Raw genomic sequence first — 25688 nt, forward strand, 5'->3', positions numbered from 1 at the left:
AAAGTTGGAAGGGTGGGGAAAGTCAACTGTTGAAATTAAAATGGGATCCATAAACATGTGATCACTTTTCCGAGCCTTTACACCTGCGGTCAGAATTGTCCATGACCTTTGACATTTTTAAGAGTTTTGATATAAGAAAATATCATAGGTTACCTCTGTAGAAATTCTAGAATTTGAGCGTTATGCTTCTGTTCCTTTGTAAACTGGGCCAACACTATAAAGATAGGTTGGTGTCACTGTATGTGATAATTAGGGGAAGGGAGAGCCTGGAAAATTGAAAACCATAGATAATCCCAGTGTCTCATTTTAGCCAATAACAATTCTTCTCCCACCAAGTCTACCAGAACTGCTAACAAGGAAAAAAATTGACTGGTTTGAGTTTCCTCACCTTTTCTTCTCCCCTGCTTATCCTCAGTAGAGGTGCTAATGAACAGTGAAGGGGAGCTGCCCCAGGGAGAAGCAGAAGGCTTAGATAATCCACAAACTGGACAATCGGTTTGAATCATCGAATTAACTCCAGGAGAAAGAACAGACAAGTCCGCCTTCAGTGCATTGTTAGAAGCTAAATTAACACGTCAGAAGCAAAGCTTTCCTTTTCAAGTTTCATTTTTAATAGTAGTGGTCGATATTTTGGGACACTGCACCCTATTAACTTGAGATGCTGCGAAGGAGTTAAACCATTCTAAGAATATCCAAGGATCCTCAGCCCCTTCTAGCCTCCGTACATCAGGGTATCAAGTTGGAAAAGCCAAATCACCTTCTCTGAAAAGCAAGAGAATTGAGGTTGTTCTCACACGCCCCAATCCTAGGCCACTCACTAAACGGAGAGAGGAATAGATGACCCAAGTATTTCAACCTTTGCCCGTCACCAGGTGAGGCCAGTCTCAGTGGGGGTGAGGTATTATCTGTCTTAGATGTAGTCACTACTATATGCAGAAGCACTGCAGTCAGTGTATCATAATTAATGCTTTGGTGCTCAAACTCTCACGTTCACCAGACTCACCTAGAAAGCTTCTGAAAACAGTTCGGCCCTTCCCCTAGAGTTTCTGGTTTAGTAGGCCTGGTTTGGGACCACGAATTTGCAAATCTAAAAAATCCCCAGGGAATCACATCTTGAGAATCACAGGTGTAACAGATAAGATGAGCTCTGAAATCAGACTACCTGGGTTTGAATCCCAGATCTCGCACATGATAGTTGTGTGATTGAGTAGGTATAGCCTACGTAATTTCTTAGTGCCCAAGTTTTCTCATTTGTAAAATGAGAATACTAATGTCTCGTAGGATTGTGAGCGTTAAATGAATTAATACACGATAAGCCCATAGAATATTGCCTGCTATATTGGCAATGTTCAGTGTAGACTAGCTTGACACAGTTATAGACTCTTTATAACAATGAGTGTAATGGCTAATATTTACTGAGCACTTACTGTATGTCAGAAAACCCGACTACATGCTTTATAAGGATCATCACATTTAATACCCACAACCCTCTATCCCTCCTTTCTTGCTTCTTGCCTTCCTTCTTCCCTCTTTCTTCTATTATCCCTTCCCCTCCTACCTACCTCCCATTTTGTGTTGCTCTTCATAAACAATATTGTGACAAAATTGACAGAATTCTAAATGAAAAAGAAAACACACACTTGTTATCATAAAGTGTGACCTTCAACAGTATGAGCTCTTTGAGGACTGTCCCCGTCTTCTTCATCCTGGCACCCCAGTGTGGTACCAGGCATGTAGTAGGAATTTAGTAAATGTAGATTACACAAATCTTGTCATCCTTACAGATCAAACTGGATTCATCCATTAGCGTTCCCTTCTGCTTGCTCGTCCAGTCCAGGCTTCTCCTTGACTGAGTTTCACCTCTGCGGCAGGCATACACATGCCAAGGCAAAGGTGGTATTGCCAACCGTCTACTAAGCTTTTGTTTCATTGTTTGCTACTTGGACTACCTGTCAAAAAAATGTTAAACAGGTACCCCCTGGGACAAGGCTAGGGCTCCTTTTGAGCTTCCAGGAAGTAAGTGGGACCCCTGGTTGGGGAGGGTGGAACCCACATTCCTGAGGGTTCCTGGAGTGAGAGCAGGCCCTCTGCAGCCACCCTGTGCCCCCTGACCCAGCAGAATTGGATGGCAGTGGTCTGCAGTAGCTTCTGCCCTTCCCACCTGCAACATAATGGATGCTGCAGGTTAGCTCGTTTGACTCTTGGTCTTACAGGGAAGTTGGTTGTCGAGTATTGCCCAGTTACAGTTGGTTTCAACTCACAACCAAACTGACTGCCTCCAGATCGCAAGCAGGTCAGCTGCCCGAGTCTCCGGTTACTCTTGCAGCTCCAGTTTCCCTCCAACAGGTCCTGATAGGGGCTAGTTTTGCAGAGTTGGTGTGGCCAGGGCTTACGTCAAGGTTTAAGGTTTCCATGGACAGCCTTCTTAGCAGGCAGCTCCTAGAGAGGGAATATGTTCTGAGGGTTTGGAAGGAAGTTTCCTTCCATGCAAGTCATGTTCATGCATCTTTAGTACTTGGGACCAATCATCTGGAGTGGACCTGTGCCAGTCAGAACAGGAGAATTTATACTTGGGAGACTCCATAAACTCTGTGGTGTTTCAAGGGCCCGTTTCCTCATTGTTTCTCTGCTTGCCCCAGACTGGGTATTACAGTGAACATTGATTGAGGGTCTACTATATGCCAGGTACTCTGCTAGATACTAGTGGGGGTGGGGAGTAGAACACAAAGATAGATAAGACCTGGCCTTCAGGAAGCCTTTATTTCTGCTCTGTGTATCAGTAGAGGGTTGAGTTGGTGACAAGAAAAAAGTTAGGGGAAAAGGGGAACTAAACGATAATGGTAAGTCTTAGGAATAAAGCGTTAACTTTGAAAATTGTTTAGACTGTTCATGAAGGTATTTGTAGTAGATGTGTACCTAGATATGGGGCTCGTCTGGCTATGTGTGGTGTACACATAGACCCTTGGCAGGCTTCCCGCGCCCTTTCTGACTGGCTGCTCTGCATTAGCATGAAGCTATGTAGGGGGAGCCCTCCTTATCACATGACACCAAGGTTTTGGGTAGAAGTACTCCAGTGTCCACACAGATGGGTCCTATCCTCCTGCTCTTGGCTTCTCCCACTTCCCGTTTGGGAAGATTGGAGGTTTATGGCCGTGTGTTTCTTCTGTCATGACCTGCCTACCACCCCGCTTCTCGGCCCATTTTCCTTATCAGGTTTACCTTGTTTCAGGGCACATCTTTTCTCCAGGATCCATTCATTCTCTGCCAGGAATCAGCAGGAAGCTTTTAAGACTTATATTACCCCCATCTTCCTGCCCCCCCCACCCCCCGCCCCACTCAGCACCTAATCTAGTGCTGAATACTTATATGTCATGCTGTATGGGTGTGAATGGGCTGGTCAGAATTCCAAGTTTGAGTTGCAAAAAATTTCTGTTGCATTGCAATGTACATGGCTTCATACGCAAGAAAAGGTTCTGACAAGTACTTGGCAATCCTGAGAGTGCCTGTGGAATGACATTTGAATTAATAAGTGTTGACCTATTTTGTAATCGACCAGGATGGGGTTTCCCTTTTACCTACTATTTCAACAAAGTCAGGGCATTAAAGGTCTTCTTTCCAAGTTAATATATATTTAAAATGTCATAATAGTGTTCTCAGGCTGAATTAAGATTTCTTCCTCTTTGTCCCATAGGACTGACATATACACTCTTCTCTTAGTATCTGGTACATTATATTATTTTGAGTGGTTTTTTTTTTTTTTTTTTTTTTTTGCCTTACCTTTTGACTGCCTCCAGTTGCCTCAAGGGTAAACGAGAGTTGTGTCTTACCATTTCTGTGTCCCAGTGTAGATTCCCGGTGCCTATTGTTGGCACATAGTATGTACTCAGGACATGTTTGCGCACTCAGGAAGCGATCAGATGAATGAATAACGTGGCTTATGGGTGTCCTTCAGGGCATTGCACATGGCAGAGGTGTATGTTTGGAAGAAGGGGCGTGGGGAGAAGGGACAGAGGGGAGATTAGCTTCATCCAGAACTCACAGTAGTTTCCTCGGGAACCATTGCCAGATATTATTGGATGTGGGGGAAATGATGCACTTGTTCAATATCCTAGACCACAGTTGTCATATTGGGTAACCACTGTGTGCACAGCTCAGAGAGTGGACAGAAAAGATGAAAATGACAAGATTGCTTACAATCTAGATAATATATAAACATGAAATAATTTAAAAGTCTGAATCAGTTCAGGATTAAGCATATGAGTGCTTAGACTAGAGAGAGAAAGAAACACTCCTCCTGTGTTTGATACAACAGTAGGAGCCTTAGGGGGATACACACACACACACACACACACACACACACACGACTTTGTTTAATCTGCATAGCCTTTCAAGATAGGTGTCTTTGTCTCCTGTTTCGAGATGAAGAAACTGAGATTCAGGGCCCAGGTCACTTGTGCAAAATTACACAACTAGTAAATGTCAGTGTCAAAATTTGAACTTGTGGTCACGGAAGAGACATAATGTTGTGGAGGGTAGGTAAACTGTGGATGGTCAGAGGGCAGAGAACACCAGTATACAGAGGCCCTGCCTTGCAGTTCTGAAGAGATAGTCTGCCCTTGAATACATATCTAAACACCACCCCAGATGACAGGCTGTTGAATGTGGAGTGGGTATGACTGTCCCAACAGAGAGAGCCGTATGGAAGGGACTTCCTCTGTCACAGACGTGCTGCATCCCATGGGCTGCGGAAGCTGTTTGTACTCACACACGAGCCAATGGCACACCTCACAGAACTAGCTTTTGTGACATGGGCCCCATGGAAAAACTACCTTCTAGGGCCCTCTCCCTTGTAGTGGCAGTGTACCTGGGAGCTTCCTTTTCCATTTGTGGTGTCCATATTTCCTTTGCTCATTTTGTATTGCTTTGTTCCTCGTCTCCCCCAGCCGTGTCTCACTCATGAGGTCATTTGAGAAGAACAGTAATCCTAAAGAAAGACTCAGAAAACAAGAAATCAGGAAAGCTAAGAAAATACAGCCTCCAGTACTTGGAGCTGATTTTCCAGTTCAAAGGCTTGAATAAAAGTGTGGAGGAATGAATCTGACTTCCATCGTTATAAAAAGTGAAGAAAGTGTGTAGGGAAGACACTTACGGGCTTGGTGGTCTTCAGGTGTGTATAGAGTGCTACGGCCAAGTGCCGCTCCTGACCCTGGCAGGGGAAGGTGGCTCTGTTTCCAGTTAGAAGATGGGCTGATCGGTAATTACGTGAACGGAGCTATGGAACGTCTTCTGTGGCCTGTTCATTCCTCTTTCCAGCTGGAATTTGTTCAGCACAAAGGAGTAAATTAGGGATGGATTATACACTAGCAAGCACAAGAGAATAGCCTACACCTTAAAAAGATACTAGGTTCATTTACTCTGCAGTGGGTGATAGAGGAGATGGGGCTGGGCCGGCTTGCAGGCTACCTGGAGACCCCCTTCCAAGCTGAGATTTATGATGCTAGTTTTACTCTCAAGTTAGATCGTAGACATTTATAAATAAGAGATACCATTTAAACTTATTTAACATTTCTTAAATGTTTAAAGCTCTTCAAATGATTTTTTTGAATCGAGCCTTTTTACATAGTTACCAACTACCTGTACCTGACTTCTTCAGGTCTTTAGCCACATGCTCACACAGTAGGTCCACAATTGTTATCGGTGTTTATTTACAATTTAATATTCTACGTTGAGCATTATTTTATATCAAAATAATCACATGTAACATTGTATGTAGGGCTTTATAGTTTACAAAACACTGTGCCATACATGCTCTTTGTTATTTTTGATGGTTTTGTGACATTCCATTGACCAGTTTAAGGTTCTGTTTCTAAACTGATTTCTGCTCAAGTGTGAGAAACCATAGCAGTCAACGTGAACTAGCTTTATTTTTAGCCTTATCACCGCTTCCTGCGCAGGCAGGTAAGATCTGCTAAAGGAAGGAACAGTTGCCAAATGGCCAGGTGTGCCAGTTTGTGGCCTAGGAGGGGCAGCTGTGGGTTGAACTTTGCCCATGTTTTCAAGATTTTATTTGATCTTAGTACAGTCTTGTGGGGGCGGGGAATTAGGATCGAGACCTTGTCAAAGGCCTTGTACTGTTAACTGAAGAATATTTCTGAAGGTCCTCAGAGCTGCTAGGCAGCCATCTTGGAACAGAGTGGTGGGTATGTATTCATGCCTAATCAGTGGACTCTTCCAGAATATGAGAGGGTTGCTCCCTGGGTGTCACCTACTGTACTAGGAAAGGAAAAGGAGATACGACAGGAGGAGCCAGTTTCCCAGTCCTATTTGGTGTTACTGTTGGCAGTTTGATGATTCCCTCCTTAACCCTGAGGCAATCTCAGTATGACTGACTCATACCACGAAGGAGATACTGGCATTTGAACTCTTGGTTCTCAACACTCTTGACCTTGGTTAGATATCATCTTGACCTCTGAAAAGAACTGTGCCCTGGGCTACTGTTTTATTGATTCTTCTCTCCAAAAAATAACTGGTGTATTTTAAGATTTTTTTTTTTTTTTTTTTTTTTTTACCTTGTATGTCTAAAGTTGAAGGTCATCTTCTCTGTAGTGAAAAAACACAAAACAAAACAAAACCATGTTCTTTGTGGTGTGCCGGATATCTGGGTTAAAGCAGGAAGACTAGCTGTCCTGGGTTCTATCCCTAGGTTTTTTGCTGATTCACAAAGACATTTAATTTCTTTCTACTACTTTTTCTAGATCTACAAAATAGAGAGGGAAGTTTATGAAGATCTTTGTGCTCCTGGGAGATATTTCTAGGCAAGTGAAAATTATTATTGATACAACCGCAGGACTTGCCGCCAGCTTCAAGGGGTGTATTTTACTCTCTCTGGAGAGGGGCCAGCCGTAATGATAGAAACACAGTGCATTTGACTTTGACCTTACTTCTGACAACTCTTCCCTTACAATCTTTAAAAACACACTCCACCACTTAAGAGAACAGCGGCAGGCTTTCAGCGAAGCCTATGGCCTATGAAAGCCTTTGTATGTCTTTGGGATTGTGGTGAGAAAACCCTATTCTTCGTTTGCTTCCTGATATCTTGGTATTTTAGAAGTGTCTGGAAGAAAAGTGGCAGAAAAACTGCATAACCTGCTTGACAAGTCTTGTATAAACAGAGGAAGTCCAATAAGGCCCCTGGTCTGGGATTGCCAGGCTCAAAGAAGCCAATTGTAATGTGCACAAAAGTGCAAGTCACTGAGGCCCAGCGAGCTCCCCGAAGCCCCGCACGCGGGCAGGAGTCTAATCAAGGACGGGAAGTCCGTCGCAGCCCAGGGGGCAAGCTGAGTTCAAGGACTGTAGAGTCTTTGGTGAGGTGGCATTGTTTGTGATGAACTGGCCATGTTGCTGGGTGGACATCTGACCATTGTTCCTGCTCTGTTCTCCTGTCACCCTGTCATCCCTGTTCTCTAGACTTCATCCTCCAGCTACCTAGAATGGTGTCAGCAGCTCTCTCCACTGCAGAATGTAGGTGGATTTGTGAGCTTAATTTTAACTTTCCTCTTTTGTTTTGGAGGCTACAACAGTCAGCCCATTGGAGTGGAGGTGGAAGGAAAGAAAGCCTTTCCCAGGGCCCTCTGGCCCCTCAGTGGGCTGCCATTTGCCCTTCCCTAGAATCTTATATTATTCAAGTCATGCTTCCAGGAGATCAGAGAAGGTAGGAGAATGCTTTTCCTAAATATGTATACAGGGCAGTTTTAAGCTGTTCTTGTGAGTAAGGCAACCGATTGACATGTGCCCCAGTGTAATAACCACTTTGTTGGCTCACAGCCTTTCTACCCCGTTTTAAGCCGAGTGCCTCCTGTGTATTTGGTGACTCAGACGTGGTGAAAGTGAGACAGCTTTTTGTGGCACTGCTCTTTTTGAATGGGAAGTTCTGCCTGGGTGAAATTATTTAATTGTGAAGTGTTTTGTGCGGGATGGCTCTGTTTCTCCCGTGCAATAAGAAGACCCGTGAATAAATCTAAAAAGGCAGTTTTGGATCTTTAGGATACTGTGATATGTGAAAGAAAAACATATTCTCCTTATTTGATGTTGTCTTGTCAGCACCTAGCACAGTGTTTAACAATAAAAATTTTTGATTCTAAATATAACTAGGTGGCTGAATGAATGGGTGTTACCTAAGTGCACATACTTACCTTTCCTAATCAAATGGTTTTATACTTACCCAAATTACATGTAGCCAGAATTTAGGATGCTTATGGAGAAAAATGAGAGCTGTTTGTTTCCCCATAATATTTCTATATGAAAACAAGAGCTTGCTAAACTTTAAAAGTCTTTGGAGGTTTTGAAATTCCCCACTGTTCTTCTTAAGAAGAGAGAACACTTTTTTTTTCTACCTTCTTGGCCGATAGGGAAAAGCGAATTTCAGAAAAACATGGGACAGAACAGGAAGTGTTTAGAGGTTTAGTCATACTTGTTAGGTATGAAAAAGCCCCACTGCGTTTTCATATTGTTTCTTTTATGGACCTAACACTTCCTACTTTGAGAATACCTTCCTCCCCAAGGGCTCAAAGCCCTTTATACTCATTAATCTTCATCCTGCTTCTTTTCTAAAAAACTTGAAATGTTAACTACCATTTAGCTGGTGTCAGATCGGCTAAAACTTCCAGCTAAATGCCGTTTATCTGTTTGGATCTTTTAGCTCAATTGAATATGTGGCCCTACTGAAGGCAATAGGGAGACCAACTTGTCCTGGTTTCCCTGGGACTTTGCTGGTTTTAGCACTGAAATCCCACATCCCAGGAACCCCCTCAGTCCCAGGCAAGCCAGGGCGGTTGGTTATTGCCAAGAAGGCGAATAGTGCAGGGAGCCCTGTATAAAGAGAAATCCCTTCACCCCACAATCCTTACCTCCAACCTGCCCAGGTGCCTTAGAAATGACCTAGGCAGTAATTTGTGAATGATACAGTACAAATCTTTAATGTCACTTGGTAGAAGATTCAAAGCACACAGTCCTGGAGGTAGGCGAATTCAAGATACATAGGGATATCTTTGTATCTACAAAGTAAAATTTCTGGTTTCTTGGGTTTTTTTTTTCTTTTTCTTAAATTTTCCTTTTAAATCTATCCTGGCTCTCTTTACTACAGTATATGGTGAAAAACGAAAACAAGAACTGATACCTACCTGATTTCTGAAACAAGAAGTGTGATTTGAAATACTTCTGTTGCTCTCAGATTTTTCATCTGAGAAATTAGGATGCTGTTCTCGATTTCTAGGGCCCCTTTCTGTTTAAACTTACTATAAGGAAAGAAGCAGGAAGTAGGAAGCAGGAGAGTTCGAAAAGAAAATGGACTCCATCTCTTTTAATAAGCTGTATTCACAGGAGGACATTTTCCTTTAAATATCAATCTTTCAACATGTTTAGGGTATTTCCACCCATGATAGCCACATTATCTTTTTCTACCATCTTACACGGTGCTGTTTGAATGTGCTGCTTTGTCAGTGTCAGGGAGGGAGTGGGCGGCTGCCATGGTTCTCCTGGTGCACTTGACATACAAACAGACATCCCTTCCTTTTCCTCCCTGTAGAGGACTTAGAACAACTCTTGTGCTTAGGGGTACGCTGACAACTGGGCCTAAATACATTATCCTGTATGTCAGAATATGCTCTCTTATATTTAAATTGCCCAACTCCAGGTTTGCAATCATCGTGTAGAACACTAGAACTTCCAAACACTTTCTAATATATTTTTTTACTATCTTCCATGCTTCCATGGTACCACTTTCATTCTGCCAAAGATCCTTACTCCTCATTTTGGGGAGAACATGTAGAAGGATCATGGCTTTGGAATGTGACATACCTTGATTCAAATTCTAGCACCACTTATTGTATGACGTTGGAAAATAAGTTCTTTAAGCTTGCTGAGAGTTCGTTTATTTCATTTATAAAACAGAAAGGTTTCACATCTTCAGTGTCTGGCACATTGAAGGTGCTGCATGTATTTTATTTACCTATTCGTTTTCCGTTAGCCCTTCTGCCTGCACCATGCTCCCTGACACATCACCTTGTTTTCCTTCTTTCCCCTCTGTTTAATTTCAGAGGTTACAGAAAAGGTTACAAGTAAAAGAGAGTAAATGCACAATGAGTGGGTGCAGATTGAATAATTATACCGGGCTCTCCTCCTGACAACTCATACTAGGCCACACTGCCCCCGAATGTTTATGGAACCAACCGGAAAAGAGGTGTCATTAGCAAAGAACCAGTTACCGCGATGCAAGGAATGAAATGTGTTCATTATTGGAGCAAGGCAGGCACTTTCCACACCAACCCCCTCTGCATGCTCAGTGGTCTTGCACAGTGGATCGGTAAGTCCAGGTGAAGCTGACGCTGACAGATGGCCCACTGTACTGATTGTTGTAGCAGACAGCGGGAAAACCTCTGCCCAGCAGACCACTTGGCGTGTCATGGAGTCACTAACATGTTAATCAAAGGAACCAAATGCATGTTTTCCCTTTGGGCAGAACATGGATATTATGTTACAGAAATTACCTTGAAATATCTCTATTGAAGTATCTACCCAATCCGGGTAGATGGATTATCCATTCATGCCAGAACATGCAAATGTGGCAGTGGCTACCTCTGTTGCAGCATCTTTATAGGAATCGAGTCTTTTAATTTCCATTTTTCCACTTTGCCCACTGTTTTTTCCCCCTGCTTAAAAACAGATGATTTGCAAAGCCTCTTGAAAGTGGCTTAAAATAGATAATAGTTTTACATGAGCATTGTGTTTTTTATTATGTAGTTCTCTATGTAATTATGTGATATCTTGAGCCTACCACAGATGGAGCCACCAAGCCGTCTCAGAAATGACCATGTCTATATGTGTGTATATCTGTATGTTCTTAAGATTTGTCACCACACCAGCATATGTCATTGGTAGTTACTAAACTTTTCATGTGCCCAGCCCGATGCTAAGTTCTAGTTACATTATCTCTTTTCAATCCTCACAACCTTTTCAGGTAGAGCCAGTGCTGTTATTACCCCATTCTGTAGAGGAAGAAGCTGCGTCTTGGGGAGTTTAAGTAACTTGTACAAAGTCATGCAGTTTAAGTGCATGAGCCAAGATTCAAAACGAGGCTCAGGCCTCCAGTATAGCTCTTAACCACCACTCTGCACTGCTCAAAAATATATTGAGAACTGACTGAAGAAGTCTAAAGGAAAGGGAAACGTGGTGCCTCGATTCTGCTGTTGTTTTTTTGTTTGTTTGTTTGTTGTTGTTTTTTGTCATAATGTGAAACTTTTGACCCTTTAAAATGTCACTGAAATGAAACTTGAAAGGCTCCATTCTTCATCTTCTCCTTGGTAAGAATGGGCAAAATGTCTTGGCAATTTACGGCCCAAAGGTGGCCACTTTTAGTGACACTAGTTCCTGCTAACAAGGCTCCTCCTTCCTTCCAGCTCCATGTGTACCAGTGTTTATCTGCTGCTTAATCCATTCACCCCCTCTTTAGGCATTTGTAGGTTTACCAACTTCACATGACAACTTCTACTAAAAGTACCTTCATCCCAACATCAGCACAGAACGGGGGTCATGGATCTCCGATTAAGTAAGCCTTACTTCTTGATGCGTGTAGGAATAAGGGCAAAGCAGCTGGTCTTTGGAGTACTTCTTAGTGAGATGAGAGTTGATGTTTCACCTAACGTGATTTCTAGAGTAGAATGGGATAAGGCTAAAAAAGGATATTTGCCTGCACCCAAATATCCATGTAAGTCTTTTTTCCTTCAGAGTTTAAAAGCCGTCACTTATAAGACAAAACACTTACTTGAATTGTACACGCCTTGCTTGGTGTCATGGAAGGAAGGACGTAGGTTTTGCTGTCCCTAGGCTCTGGGTTCAAAGACTGGCATGTCACTTACTAACATTAAGCATGTTGTGTAACATTGCTGAATCCCAGTTGCTTAGTCTTTAAAATAGGGATTAAAATATCACGCTCATTTGATTGCTAGGAAATTTAAATGAAGTAATATATTTGCCTGTTACATAAGAGTTGACAATAAATAATACTTTGTTTTCCTTTCCCCTTATTTTGTATTTCCCTCTAGACTTTAAGCTCCTTAAAGAAGATATTTTTTCTTATGCATGTCCATAGTCTCATCGCCTAGCAGTGCCAGGCAGGTATTTGTTGAATCAAAGAAAAATCTTTTGGAAAGGTCTTCATATTATTCTTTCATTCACTCACCACTTATTAGTTGTATATCGGCAGTGTATTAGGGACTGATCTGGGGGAGTGCAGTGAACAACACAAACATCGTCTGTGTCACCACTTTTGTGTGTCTACCTGGGGAAGAAACAGTACACAGATATTAGAGTAATGAGCAACTTTGGTCCTTCCATGGGATTTAAATTTTAGAAACAGCTGGAATCATTTGGCGTCGTCTGATGAGTAAGGTTGAGGTCAGATACACGAAAGAGCAATAAACCATTATCTATAACTGGCACTGAAAGTCCTAAAAGAGATGTTTCTAAAGTACTTCTGAGGAATCATCATTCCTCAAAATTGGAATAAGGACAAGCAATAGAGTATCTATCTTAAAAGGCAGCAGAGTTTCTGGGATAAGGTCCTAAGAAGTAAAGTATTCCAGGAACTTGTCACCACCTTGAATAAGGCCTGAAAACAAGTCACGTAACTGGATAATCGGACAGTGAATGTGTCCCTGGAGAGGAGAAGTAGGAGGTGGGGTAGTATTGACAGCTTGTAGCAAGATGTTTATGTAGACAGTTTGACTTAAACCTTTGTCACTAAGTCGCTAGATGGCCCTAAGGAAAACACAAGACAAAGATGAGTTTAGAAATGCTCTGAGAAATTGAGAAATGCTCTGAGATCATCTCATGTGGCTCATTCATTCATTCATTCATTCATTCATTCATTCATTCAGGAAATACTTAACAAGTGCCTACTGTGAGCCAACAGGCACCGTTCAACATGCAGAGGATATGGTAGTGAACAAGACAGACAAGGTCCCTGCTCATGGAGGATTTTCTGCTAATGACAACCTCCTCTCCTGGGTGAGTGGGAGGGCCTGGGGCTCCAGTTTGGTGTTGGGATCTGAAGACAGGTGAAGGTGAGGTAGGCCCCCAAACACGGATGTGGACATAGGAAAATCAAAGTTCAAGCTCCAGCAAACCATTGCCCGGAAACAAGGAACTGTTGCCTTAGATCCAAACTCAAGGGCAGGGTGTGCTGAGGAGATCAGGTGAGCATGGACTTGGGAGACTTGGTCTGAGGCTTGAGGAGAGGCAGGAGGGGAAGCCCTGCCTGGGTGCCTGCGTCTGAGTCCATGAACGGGGAGGGAACTACTTAAAGTGGTGAATCAGGATGATAGAGTTAAAAACCTACAATCAACTGTAAGAAGTTGTCTAAACACCTTTATTGAACTAGAGTGTTTCTTGACAGTGGTTTGAAATGAGTGGGATCATTATTTATTTTAGGTCTTAGGATACTGAAGGTCATGCAGAGGTTTTCATCTTCTCAGTATTTGTCCTGTAATCTAAAGGTAACACATTCAAGGCCAACTTTGGAAAATCAGACTGATTTAGTTTTGTAGTCTCCATGTTGGAATTGTTGTTGACACCATTGGTAAGGCTTGCCTGGTGATACTGCTGCGTGCTTTCACAGCTTGGTTTGCCAGTTGCTTTCTAAAGATGCAAAGAGAATTACTATTTACTCTAGTAGTTTCAACATCTGAGTGAATTTCAGATGATAACGTCAGGTTCGTGTCACAATTCTGTCACTGTTTTAGAACTGCATTTTGCTTAAAGGAAGAAAAGAGAAACTACTAATACCATCAAAATGGTTAGAAACTGTTGAAAATTTTTGTTTTATAGGAAGAACTTGAGTTCTTCAAGTGCCAGTAGGTTTTTTATTTTTATTTATTTTTTTGAGAATGTTTTTATCAAGGAATGAATAAATCAGTCAGCTAGGTTCTTAAGTAAGTAAGCTACTCCTGCCATTCAGAGTCACTTTATACACAGACTTTATCCTGATAACCAAGATTTTAAAAAGCATGATAGTCCGAGGGTAACTGGAGAAAGATGAGAACTTTGGGTTCAGGGCTGCTAGCTCCATCCAGAGAAAGTAGGTGATTCATCTGAGAATGTTGTTAACCCTTCAACCTCAATTCTTACATCTATCAAGTGGGTTTTGTGCTACTTCTGGTGACGTGACTCTAGGGGTGTTAGAAGGACACAGCAGCAGGCATTGAAGGACTATAAACTGTCTTGGTTAAAAGCCTTAGTAGGCGCTTTCCTTCTAGGGTTCTAAGATTTTATTGTAATAGTCAGCTACTTGGAGTACAAGGCATTTCTTCAAGTTATAGTCAGTTGATAATTCATTGTGCAAAACTAAAGACCTAAATGCGAGTAGCAAGGTTACTTTGGGGGAGGGAACCACGTCCACCTCTCCACGTTAGAATGGCACCAATGCAGCCCTGATAGCCGTCACGGGCATCACACACTTAGGGAAAAGAGGCTCTTCAGTTTCCAGGCTACTTGATATGGATTCATTTGTGAGCAGAAGGGGGTCTGGGGCTTGCGCACATGAAGACAGAGCCTTCTGGGTAGGAGAGAGGGAAGTGAGGGCAGGCCAGAAATGGGATGGTTTTTATTCCTTCTTGTTTTTCCTTGGTTAACCTTCTCTCGCTCCTGATACACACTTCAAGTGCAGCCGGAGCTGAAAACATGGGCTCCCTGACATGAAGCTCCAGAAAGTGAAGCTGCTCAGCCCTCCTGGGGTTAGAGGATGAGGGAATTCCAAAGGCAGTTGGGAGAGAGGAGGAACCACTGTAGACACACCTGTCTGGGCAGTTATTAATATATAGGTCAGGTAGTCATCATTCAGGAACTTCCTGTATTACACTGATAATCTCCATTTTACAGTTAAAGGCAGAACGATAGCAATTTACTCAGTAGGGAAGGACAATTAACACATTGGTTCATAAGGTTTCTAAAAACCGATTGTGAAAATCATTTAAGATGCATCTTGCCTTACTCTATTTATTTATGTCTTGATTTAAGACAGTGATTCTCAGCTTTATACCTGTGCATATTGGACTCACATGGGGAGCTTTAAAAATACTGATGCCTGGCTGATTTATGTGGATACTGGGAATTTTTTTTCTTAAAGCTTCTCCAGATGATTCTGGTGTGCAGCCAAGATTCAGAATACCTGCTTTAAAATGTGTGTTTCCTAAATTGTGAGCTGATCCTGAGTTCCTGAAGTATGTGGACATTCAAGCATAATTTTCATTTGCTATTGAGCACTGAAAGCACAGGATCTTACGTAAAATAAACTATTGATTAGTCTTAACCACAGGGCTACACGTGTACAACACATGAATTTCCTTATTATTTCAAGCTGCTTAATATTCTGTTAATCACCGTTAGCATGGTACACACACATTTATATTTCATTCTCATCCCTGTCATTATATTTTTAGAATGATATTGACACCGATGGCATTTTTTTTTTATTTTATAGTAACACTCACCTTGTCAGTAGTAATCAGGTGTCAAAAACAAAAGTCCCAGATCTTTCGAACTGTGACCACACGGCAGGGGAAGATGCCTTTTCTGAGCGCCTATAAGGAGTCTTGTGTCTAAGAATCAGGGAATTTCTATGAGTTTTGACAAGTAGAGGTAGAAATTACTTGCCAAGGTGGTTATTACTTCTGGAAAAATTTATCCAGAAGAGGAAATGCAGATGTATGACACTCTCAATCAGTATTCAGTGTTATTTATATGTTACTTCTTATAGAGGTTGGAGGAAAAAAGATAAATTCGGCCCTGATTACTCAGTCACATAGTGAAGTCATTGTCAGTCTTCAGTCGTTTCAATTAAGTGAATTTCCCATTTTACAACATAAAGACAAGTTTAATTATTAAAGCATACATAAAAGTAATACTTTATTTGGGACTTCTCAAATTCCTCATAATAATAATGCTTTGCATTTACAGAGAGCCTGTGTTTCAAGAAACTTATAATATTTTATAATCTTCATCTCCTTTATCTTTAAAATAATATTATGTGACAGTAAAGGTTGGGTATGGTTATGCCAATTTCTCAGACAGCAACACTGAGGAGATACTGACTTATTTCTTTTATGTTGCTCTTTAAGCATAGTGTCCTTACATGGTTTTATTGAAAATTATTTTGGAAGTAAACATTTTCTAGACATATAAATCTTTTCCAGATCTAATTTGCGATTGTTACTCCAGGTATAGTTTACAAGGCTTTTTCTATTTTTCTGCCTGAGGCAACCCAGGAATTATCTGATATGTAGAGCAAGGGAATTTGTTCAGTTTGACCATAGCAGTGGTTGAAACCCAGCCTTCTTCCTTACCGATTGAAGCATGTGGGGGCTTGGGGGTGTCTCCTGGTTCATTGGAAATGGGCTGGATCCAGTCAGGACCTTGTAGGACTTCGTGCAAACAGCTTCCTTGGGTCTCCCATTTTAGAGACTTCATTCTGCGTTTCTACACATCACTCTCATGTAGAATTAGAATGTAAAGCTTGCTCTGGTATCAAGTCTTTCAAACCTTTTTATTCGGCACGTGGTCCATTTAAGCTATAGACATCTTGTAAAGATAGATCACAGGCCCCCCCCCCAAAAAAAAAATCTTTTTAGTTTTAAAGGAGGTCTGTCCAAATTGCCTCCCCTCCAACCACCCCCAGCAACCAGCTGGGGTTGTGGGTTTGAGCCATAGCTTCTGTTTATCTCTCTTCCTTTTATAAGACGTTCAGATACAGCCATTCGAGAGATGACGATGAGCAAAACCCAGAGTGACGTTGGAACGGAAAGAAGAAAGCTGCTTGGGAAGGGGGTGAAGGGTTTATGAGGCACGAAAGGCAGGTGAGACAGGAGGGAGGAATAATGGCTAATGCACAGGTTTGAAGTAACCCTTTGGGCTCCTTCTGCCTCTGGGCTCTGCAGAAGCCTGATCCTCATTGTTTCCTCTGCCCAGGTTTTAAGGTCTCAGGATTCCAGGGGAGCTTCCACCCCAGGGGCACTGTACATGCTGTAGGAGGGCAGTCACATGGCAGGTAGAACATGCCTGGAAGGTATCTCTCCACTGGGGGGAGAAATTGAGAAGCCTCTCTAATGGCGCCCTTGATACAACGAAATAGCAGATCTCGCAGTTCATTACTCATTAGCCCCAGGCAGGGACACTGCAGATTGGTTAATTGTAATAGCCAAACCATTAAAGGGAATAACACTGATAGAGGAGAAAGCAGCTAATAAAGAGCCGAACTTGGCCACGTTGTTGAGCCCAGGATCTAAACTGCTGTTAATTTAAGTACCTGTTTTTTCTGCTATTAGAATTAGGAAGAAAGGATTTAGTTGACCCTCTTTCAAAAGGTTGATCAAAAGCTTAGAGGCATTTCTGGGTAAATCCAGCAGCAATACTTTATTTTTTCCAAGAAGTAATGGCTGCCTGTTCTGTATAAATAAAGTCACACCACCTTTCTTATACTGAGATGACCCACTCTCAATAGGACACGCACTCTCCTGGGGTTTCCAGGAATGGTGATGTGTGGTGCTGAGCTCACCTAGTCTCCACTTTGAGCTAAAGCAGTCGTCTACATCATGGCAGGCATCAGGGGTGTAATCTGAGGCATGGAGTGGCCCGCATTTAATTATCTGACCCAGGTCCAAAGCCTGTGACCTCTGCATCAGCACTGGGTTCCAGCCAAATGAGCTGAGCACCCTTTGAGCAAAACACATCCCTGGAAACCACAACCTGGCATGAAAAAGAATCACAGCTTGAGATTCTGCTTACTATTCATGTCAGAAATATTTAAGAAATTCAGGGAAAAAATCCATATCATCTCAAGGTTGGAAAGGATCTTAATTAAAATGTTTTAAAATTAGGACAATAAAGAAATCTGTTTGAGTTTTTGGCTTTGGGGGCTTGTCTATAAAGGGGTTGCTTTTAGTTCTAGGCACGAGTGCTTTTTCTAATTATATTCGGTAGAACCCTAGGATCCTGTGAGGGGACTCGGGGGACTAATCAATAGAGAAGCAGATTGTGGTATGTATTCATGTTTTGTTTGGCTCTGTTTTGCCCACACTGTAATTAATAACCTTTGACGTGTCAGTAGATGCAAGATCATTTAGAAGCAGCATCTTAGAGTTATGAGTCACTTCAAATTCCACCTGAGCTCCTTCCCAGTGCAGGAACCCCTTTGAAAGTTACCTTCTAGTCTCAGCTTAAATCAGCTTTTGGGGGAACAGTAAGTGACACACATATTTCTAGTGCACAGGTATGTACTGCTGGCCCTGCCATTTGAGATGCTACAGGTCAGCCTTAACCCTTTCCTGCCTTCATCCTTCCTGTGTTTGAAGACATCTAGGAGGATCCTTTAAATCTTTCCCCCACCACAGGCCACATATGTCCTTAGTGCCTTCTTCCATTCCTTATTTGAGAGAAGGGGAATCTGCATCTGCAGGCCGTTGGAGAAACCTTGTTGGATTGTGGCCACTGTGCTTTCTGGAAGCAGACTCAGCTCCTTCTTGGTATAGAAATCTGCACACTGCAGGTTCCGAATAAATGTTGACAGGGGCCTTTCCTCCTCACTGCTCCTATCTCACCTGTACGTTTAGATTTGCTACTCTTGGATAAATGCAAAGAAGTCGAGTGAGGGAAATGTATTTTGTTGTCGTTTAAGAAAATGTTAGAGGCAAAAGTAATGTATTTTTACTCAAAAGTTACCTAAGATTTCTGCACAAGGTGATGTCATTGTATGCAGAAGCCATCTGTAAATGCGCTGTTGTCCCTGCTGATCTTGTCCACAGGTAATGCACATCCCTGGATGAATATTGATGGCTGCAGAGAGCATGCCAGGAGAACTTCTCTCGTACATCGTATTTGGACCCCCCCTTCCTTAAGCTAAATGTGTTGACTCCCTCCTTCCATGCTCCCCATAGGATAAGAAACAGGCTTAAGAAAGTTGGCAGGCTGGCTTCGGTGGCTCTGTGGACTGACCCTCAGGAACTCCACTACAACTCTGTGAGAAATGAGGGTCCAAAGCATTGAAATATTCTAAAGCTGTAACAATTCTCGCCAGCTTGAACTTATCTCTTGGGATTCCCCATACGTTGTGAAGCCACTGTGGACTGGCCAGTGCTATTTAAATGTAATTTCTTATTTCTCCTTTTTACCAACTATCCCATTTCCCAAGCTGATGACTTGAACAGATTGCTCAACCCCTGCAGTCTTCAGATCAGTTTCCTCATGTGGAATGGAGATAATGACGCTTTCCTTACAGGGTTATTGTGAGTCTGAAATAAAGGCTTCATAGGAAGCTCATTCTAAGGGCTCTCTTAATGCTAGCTGCCCTTCCTACAGTGACTATATTTTCCAACTAAGATTGGGACATATGTTCTGAGGGTTATAAGTACCATACATAAATACCCATATGTATTTATGGTAAAATGACACAGAATTTTTAGTATTAGGGCCATCTTGGAAATGCTAGGACTTATGGTGGCAGCATTCGTAATGCTGAGTACAGGCCATGGCTCCTAGTGGATGCATGATGAATCCTAAAATATTTCATGACAATCATAGGGAAGAAAAAACCAGAATGACCTTTTAACAGCAACGCTTGATTGCTGGGTCTATTTCTAATGCTTCTTTTTATTCACCTCATTGTGTATAGATAACATAGTTCTGGGTAAAGGGAGACATAAGATGCTTTGACTTAATTGTATTTGTTTGACAGACACAATACACTGCCTTCTGATTTTAGAAGGTAATAGGCCAGGAAGGTGAGGAAAGGGACTATTTCAGTTCTAAATATGGAGGAATCTGCATATTTTAGGTTCCAAACCCATCTTCTTCAATGTCTAAAGCAAGAGCACTTCTTAGACTGATAAAGCTGAGCTCCTAGGAAGATCCCCATATCAGTGTGAGTGTGGTTTGTTGCCCCGCCCCCCCACCCCAGGGCTAAATGGGTATCTGGGTGACCAAGGGAGGAAGCTCCAGAGACCAGGAGTATAGTTCCCACTCACCCTGATTTTCACAGGGTACACCCATTTTCTTTCCCTGAAATTATTTCAAGCATGGTAAAAGCCAAAAGCCAAAGACCAATTGGGTTGTAAAAACCTAATGACTCAACACCCAGAGAGACGTTTCTCTCAGGAGAGGAGCTAGACACTAAGAGGAGACTTGCCTCAGGCTGCTGGTTTAGATGTCTTCTGGAACCTCTAAGGGATGGAGACATAGCATCGCAACTTCCCTGCCGTGATTCGGTGGGTCTTCAAAATTCATATTTGAACACCTCAGATCCTAAGATATATCCCTGATCCTAAGGTATACTGTTTCTTTCTGGGGAGATGCCAACAGTGCCATGGTCTGTGACTGTGTGAACATTGTATATTATTAAAAAAAAAAAAAAAAAGACCAACGTTTGCATCTTTTCTCAAGTTCTTTAAGTTGATCTCACAAAATTTTGGGGGTAAACAAAATATTCAACGTAGTTGTTCAAGTAAAGAAATTGACATTGAAGAGTCTATTTGTATAAAAAAAAAATTGTATTTGTATCCATGGTACCAAGCACCTAGAAAATTGTGCAGCTGAAATTTCAGTCTGGTTCATTTTTTTGGTGATGTGCCGCTTCTGCTTGTTAACGAAAGCTTGTTTACAGATAGCCAAAGTCAGCACCTTAAATCATTTTGCAGACAGAAGAGTGTACTTAAATAATTGTGTATTCAGACCTCAGTTTAGCAAATCTCAATAAATTGCTTCCCATAGGAGAAATTTCTTCTGTTCAATCTACAGAAAACAACTATAGTACAAGCATCAGCTTTCCTAAAAACCTGCAGGGTAGAAAAGAGTCTTTCCCTCAAAATAGTGACTATTACCCGCATGACTGCTGTATCTCTGGTGCCTGCTGTTTTCCATCTTGTGTGGTTTGCTGATTTTCAGTGCAGTGATGGGACCCCAAAGTGCTGCAGGATGCAAAGGGTACCTGTGGCATTTTTACTACAGTCCCCCAGAAAATGGCCACGGTCACCACGCTTTCCATGATACTCTTCCTCCTCGGGGCTATACACAGGCTTCAGAAACCATCATTGGGGTAATCCTGGCATTTATAATGGAGATGAGGACTATTTCCGTACAAAGATGCTAAACCAAGGATGTCTCAGCTCTCCAGTGAGGAATCTTTGGAATTACCTATGAACGCTCCTTTTGCAAGTACAACCAAACTTCATTTCTGTCTTTCTCTATTCCAGAAATGCTTTATCTATATTTTCAGGAAGTTAATATTTCATTAGCAATAGTTTCTCAACTTTTCAGCCTTTTCAAAGAATTAATGGTGTAAAAAGAAATGCATAAATAAACTAGATGGATCCCCATGATTTACAGAAGCTCTGTATTGAATAGCTTTGAATAAGAAAGGCTTTTTTGGTAGTGAGAATATTCACTTTTTGACTCTTTTGTAATGTGCAGCCATGAGGTGGGGATGGGGGAAATGCCACTTTTCTACTCAGCACAAAATGTTAAGCTTGTTTTACATGATAGTCACCGGTTCCTAAGCAATCTTGTTAAAAATGAGCAGAATTAGATGGGTACCCTTCATTGGCCCTTCATAGTTGGGGGAAGAATTGAGGAGAGAGAGTAGAACACAGTCTGGTTTCAGGAGTTGTGCTTGCAACCACCCTACTCCATTTTCCATTTAAATTTTTTTTTTTTAAAGCTTCCTATAATGGTTAGTAAAATTTACATTTTCATCTCTTGCCTACAGTTTATTTTTAGCCATATTTTCTCTTTTCAGAGCTTGGTGCTGCTCTTCCTCGCCCTCTGCCCCAACCCTACTCATAGGTATTACAATTGGCCTTAGAAATGGCAGTGCCTGCCTTTTGATCTGCCAGTTGGTTTGATGGGTTATGTCTACAAATTTGAGAGCAGCCTGTTTGGTATTTTCAGCATCTAAACAATAATGTAAGCACATCACGGCATTTTTTGTCACTTCATTGACCTCCGCTGGCAGTTTATCCCCCTACAACACTTGAATGCATTAATATCACTGTCTGTAGCATTGTAATTTAATTAGAGCAGTGGTTATAATCCTCTTGGGAAAATTGTTATCCTCTCTGTAATGTTAAAATGAAACACGTTTGGTTTTCATCCAACTGACTATTTAGAGATGAATAAGCTCTAAGCAGGTGCTCCCCTTCTCATTGTTGGGGTCAGACCAGGGAAGCAGTCATGAGAATAAAGAGGTTCCCCTTATTTGGGAAATTGGGTGTTAGTCTCCTTTAGCTTCTCTGTCTAGATGTCTCCATCTGAGATAGCGGGATTTGTTTCATTTTTCTAATTGCTGATAGTCTGCTAAATGTGCCACTGTAGATGTTAAGTGCATGGTTATAGTAATAGATTAAAAAATGTGGACCACGTGAGTCACCCTAGAGATTAACAAAAAGAAAAACCAAAGGAAATAAGTCTGTGGTGTGGGATTCCTAGGTGTGTGTGTTGTTCTCCTCAGAAGGGAGCCCACGCGTTGGGCTGCATCCTTTCTGGGATCCCTTGAGTGCTCTGCTGGCCCCTGAGCCCAGAATCATGGTAGGTGTGTAATGGCTGCTAGAGGCCCTAGAATCACTCGAGGCCCTAGAAGTGCATTCTGCTTTTCCCCATCTTGGTCAAGATAAAGGTGCCCACACTGCTGTTACTGATATTGAACCATTTCAAAAGAGCTTCTGGTCCCAAGCTTATGGTGTCACAATCTTGCTGAGTAGAAACCGTCATTAATAATGAGCGTCGTTCAGGGTCCACAGTCATTCAGTGTCTGGCCTGCTTTTTATTGGTTTCATCATCAAACAGCACAGTGGTCTCCATCTAGAATTGTTTGGACATGGGTAGGGAGGTGGCATAAAATCCCAGGGCAAGCACTGAAGTGTGGCATTTCAATGTATCAGTAAGGATGGACGGACCGTGCAGAAATGCAAACACACTGGGGGCTGCCTCCAGAGAAAGTACCGTGAAATGAAGGTACAACGCAACGGTAGTTAGCAAGTCAGAATATACACGTTTTAAAGATGGTACCTAGCTTGACTCTTTTATAACTAGGCCAGAGGTAAATTTCCTCCCAAGTAAAGTAAAATCAGCTTTGAAGGCTGGGTTTCTCCCAGCTTGTCTTCAATGGAGTGGTGAGGAGTGAGGGAGCCGGCGCGAGGTATCCTGTCACTCATACGGAGTAGTTACAGGTTCTTGAGAGTTTCTCCTTGCTTTAAAGAGAAAGTCACCATCACATTATGAAATGCCATCTTTTTGTCTCGCACTTATGCCATTTGAAAACTCTTTGGCTGTACAATGTTTTCTTCTTCAACAGTTTCACTTCTGCAAAAAAAAAAAAAAAAAACTATAACAAAACAGAAAAACTATTTTTGGGAATAAAGTTAACGGTAGATAAACTATCTAGATATGTATTGGGACTGGGGGGTTATTCAAGGGTTGAAGTGTATGGAGAATTTGTTACCCTAGGAAAACAGACTATTTTTAAAAGCCTATTTCACCTCAAAAACCCCCTAAGCAGATTTGGTATGTTTCCCATATGTGTGTTTATGTCTTTGCCTCTTTCACCCCCAAAACCCCAAACCAAACACCAAAAATATAACTCATCCTTATGTTAGAGTTGTTCAAAATATGTGTGATGTTTGGTAAAGTTCAAGAAAAGTGAAGGGGAAGGTTTCGCCTCTGGGTGACCTTTTTCAGGATATCTTGATGAATACAGAAATGAAATTTAGGATGTATGTTACTGCCTTTAATTTAAAAATTCACCAGGAAACTTTAAGGTGTCTGTTTAAACAGAAATACTCCAAATGCCCTAGTTTCTGGTAAAGGATGCCTCAGGGAAGGTATAGCGATTCCATTCGGAAATTAGCAAAAATGTGCATATATTCATTTAAAATCGAAACTTCCTACCACAACCACCAAACTTTCCAGACTATGAGCAGAAAAAAAGCTTTAGTTTGGTTATAGGGCTGGGGGATGCCCCTGCTTCCCTTTGCACTTTGATGAAATGTAAAATGTTAGAGAACTATCTTTCCAAAACATAAACACCCCTTTGCTTTATTTTAATCTGTGATTTTTCTTTTGTTCCTGATTTCTATTTTCATAGTGGCATCTTACTGATCTTTTTCCCCCCAATCTATTTTTGGACCTTGTGTGTCCCACTTTACTTTGCCCAATTAAACCACAGAAACTAACGGAAGTTATGTTTAGTATGTATAGACTGCAAATCAAACTAGTGGGTATATAGGATGTATCATGTGAATTGCACTGCTCTTCTGGCTGAACACGATAGTTGGTTTCTTGTCATTATTTGCCATGTTTTAACTTCAAACAAATAATAATCCTTCCCATTCCATCCAGTTTTGATTGATCTAACAAATAACGCCTGTTTGAATTTAAACAGTGGTCTGCTGAAGCTCCCCTCCCCTTTTCTTGTCATTTGAATAAGTACTTCAGTTAAACAGTACTTTTCTTTCTTTTTTTTAATAGTATTTTATTTATTTGTAGAAGTTCTTTTTTTTTTTTTTTAAGATTTTATTGGGGAAGGGGAACAGGACTTTATTGGGGAACAGTGTGTATTTCCAGGACTTATTTTCCAAGTCAAGTTGTTGTCCTTTCAATCTTAGCTGTGGAGAGTGCCATTCAGCTTCGTTCAGCTTCAAGTTGTTGTCCTTTCAGTCTTAGTTGTGGAGGGTGCAGCTCAGCTGTAGGTCCAGTTGCCATTGCTAGTTGCAGGGGCCGCGGCCCACCATCCCTTGCGGGACTCGAATCGAACTGGCAACCTTGTGTTTGAGAGCCCGCACTCCAACCAGCTGAGCCATCCGGGAGGCAGCTCAGCTCAAGGTGCCGTGTTCAATCTTACTTGTAGGGGGCGGAGCCCACCATCCCTTGAGGGACTGGAGTAGTTGAACCAGCAACCTTGTGGTTGAGAGCCCACTGGCCCATGTGGGAATCGAACCGGCAGCCTTCGGAGTTAGGAGCATGGAGCTCTAACTGCCTGAGCCATCGGGCAGGCCCAAACAGTACTTTTCTTAAATGCAGATGATTCTTTGAGCTCTGAACTACTTCAGAAGGAAAGGAAATATTGATTCTGAGATGGAGAACGAAGGAACAAGGAGATACTCTTACTGTTACAGATAAATCCTTACTACGAAGAAAAAACTTAAAACATTAGATATTTTTGGTGGTTATTGTATAATGAGATAGATAGATAACAGAAAAATATTGCTTGTAGATTTGTTAACTAAATCTAGAATTTATAATCCGTCACTGTGAGCTCACCTCTCATTGGATGTGAGTACAGGATCATACTTGGATTAGAAGCTGAGGAGATTATTGGCAGAGAAGAGGAAACGTGGTTTTAATGTATTGGTGACATTAATTATGTGACTTGGAAAAGTCCTTTTTGAGAGTAGTCTTTAAAGCCATTCTCTTGGACATACCGCTTCATTTCCTCCTCTTGCCTCCCCTTTGTACTTGAACTAATCACTAGTATAAAGAGAGAAAAATAATGGACCTCTATTGACCCCGAGTCCAAAGGAAAAACCCTGTTTTAAACATTTCCAGAATTTCGTTATAAATCCCAAATGCTGGCGAGCTGAAAGACAACCCTATAGTGT

General features: G+C 41.8%; 1 protein-coding gene across 3 annotated transcripts in view; it reads left to right on the forward strand.

Annotated features, from left to right (window-relative positions):
• The window catches only part of ETV6 (ETS variant transcription factor 6), a 223750-nt gene that overhangs the window by 66199 nt on the left and 131863 nt on the right, over positions 1 to 25688 (forward strand). The gene's annotated exons all lie outside the window — the stretch shown is intronic.

Source organism: Rhinolophus ferrumequinum, chromosome 10 (genome assembly GCF_004115265.2).
Source record: "Rhinolophus ferrumequinum isolate MPI-CBG mRhiFer1 chromosome 10, mRhiFer1_v1.p, whole genome shotgun sequence".
NCBI lineage: Eukaryota > Metazoa > Chordata > Mammalia > Chiroptera > Rhinolophidae > Rhinolophus > Rhinolophus ferrumequinum.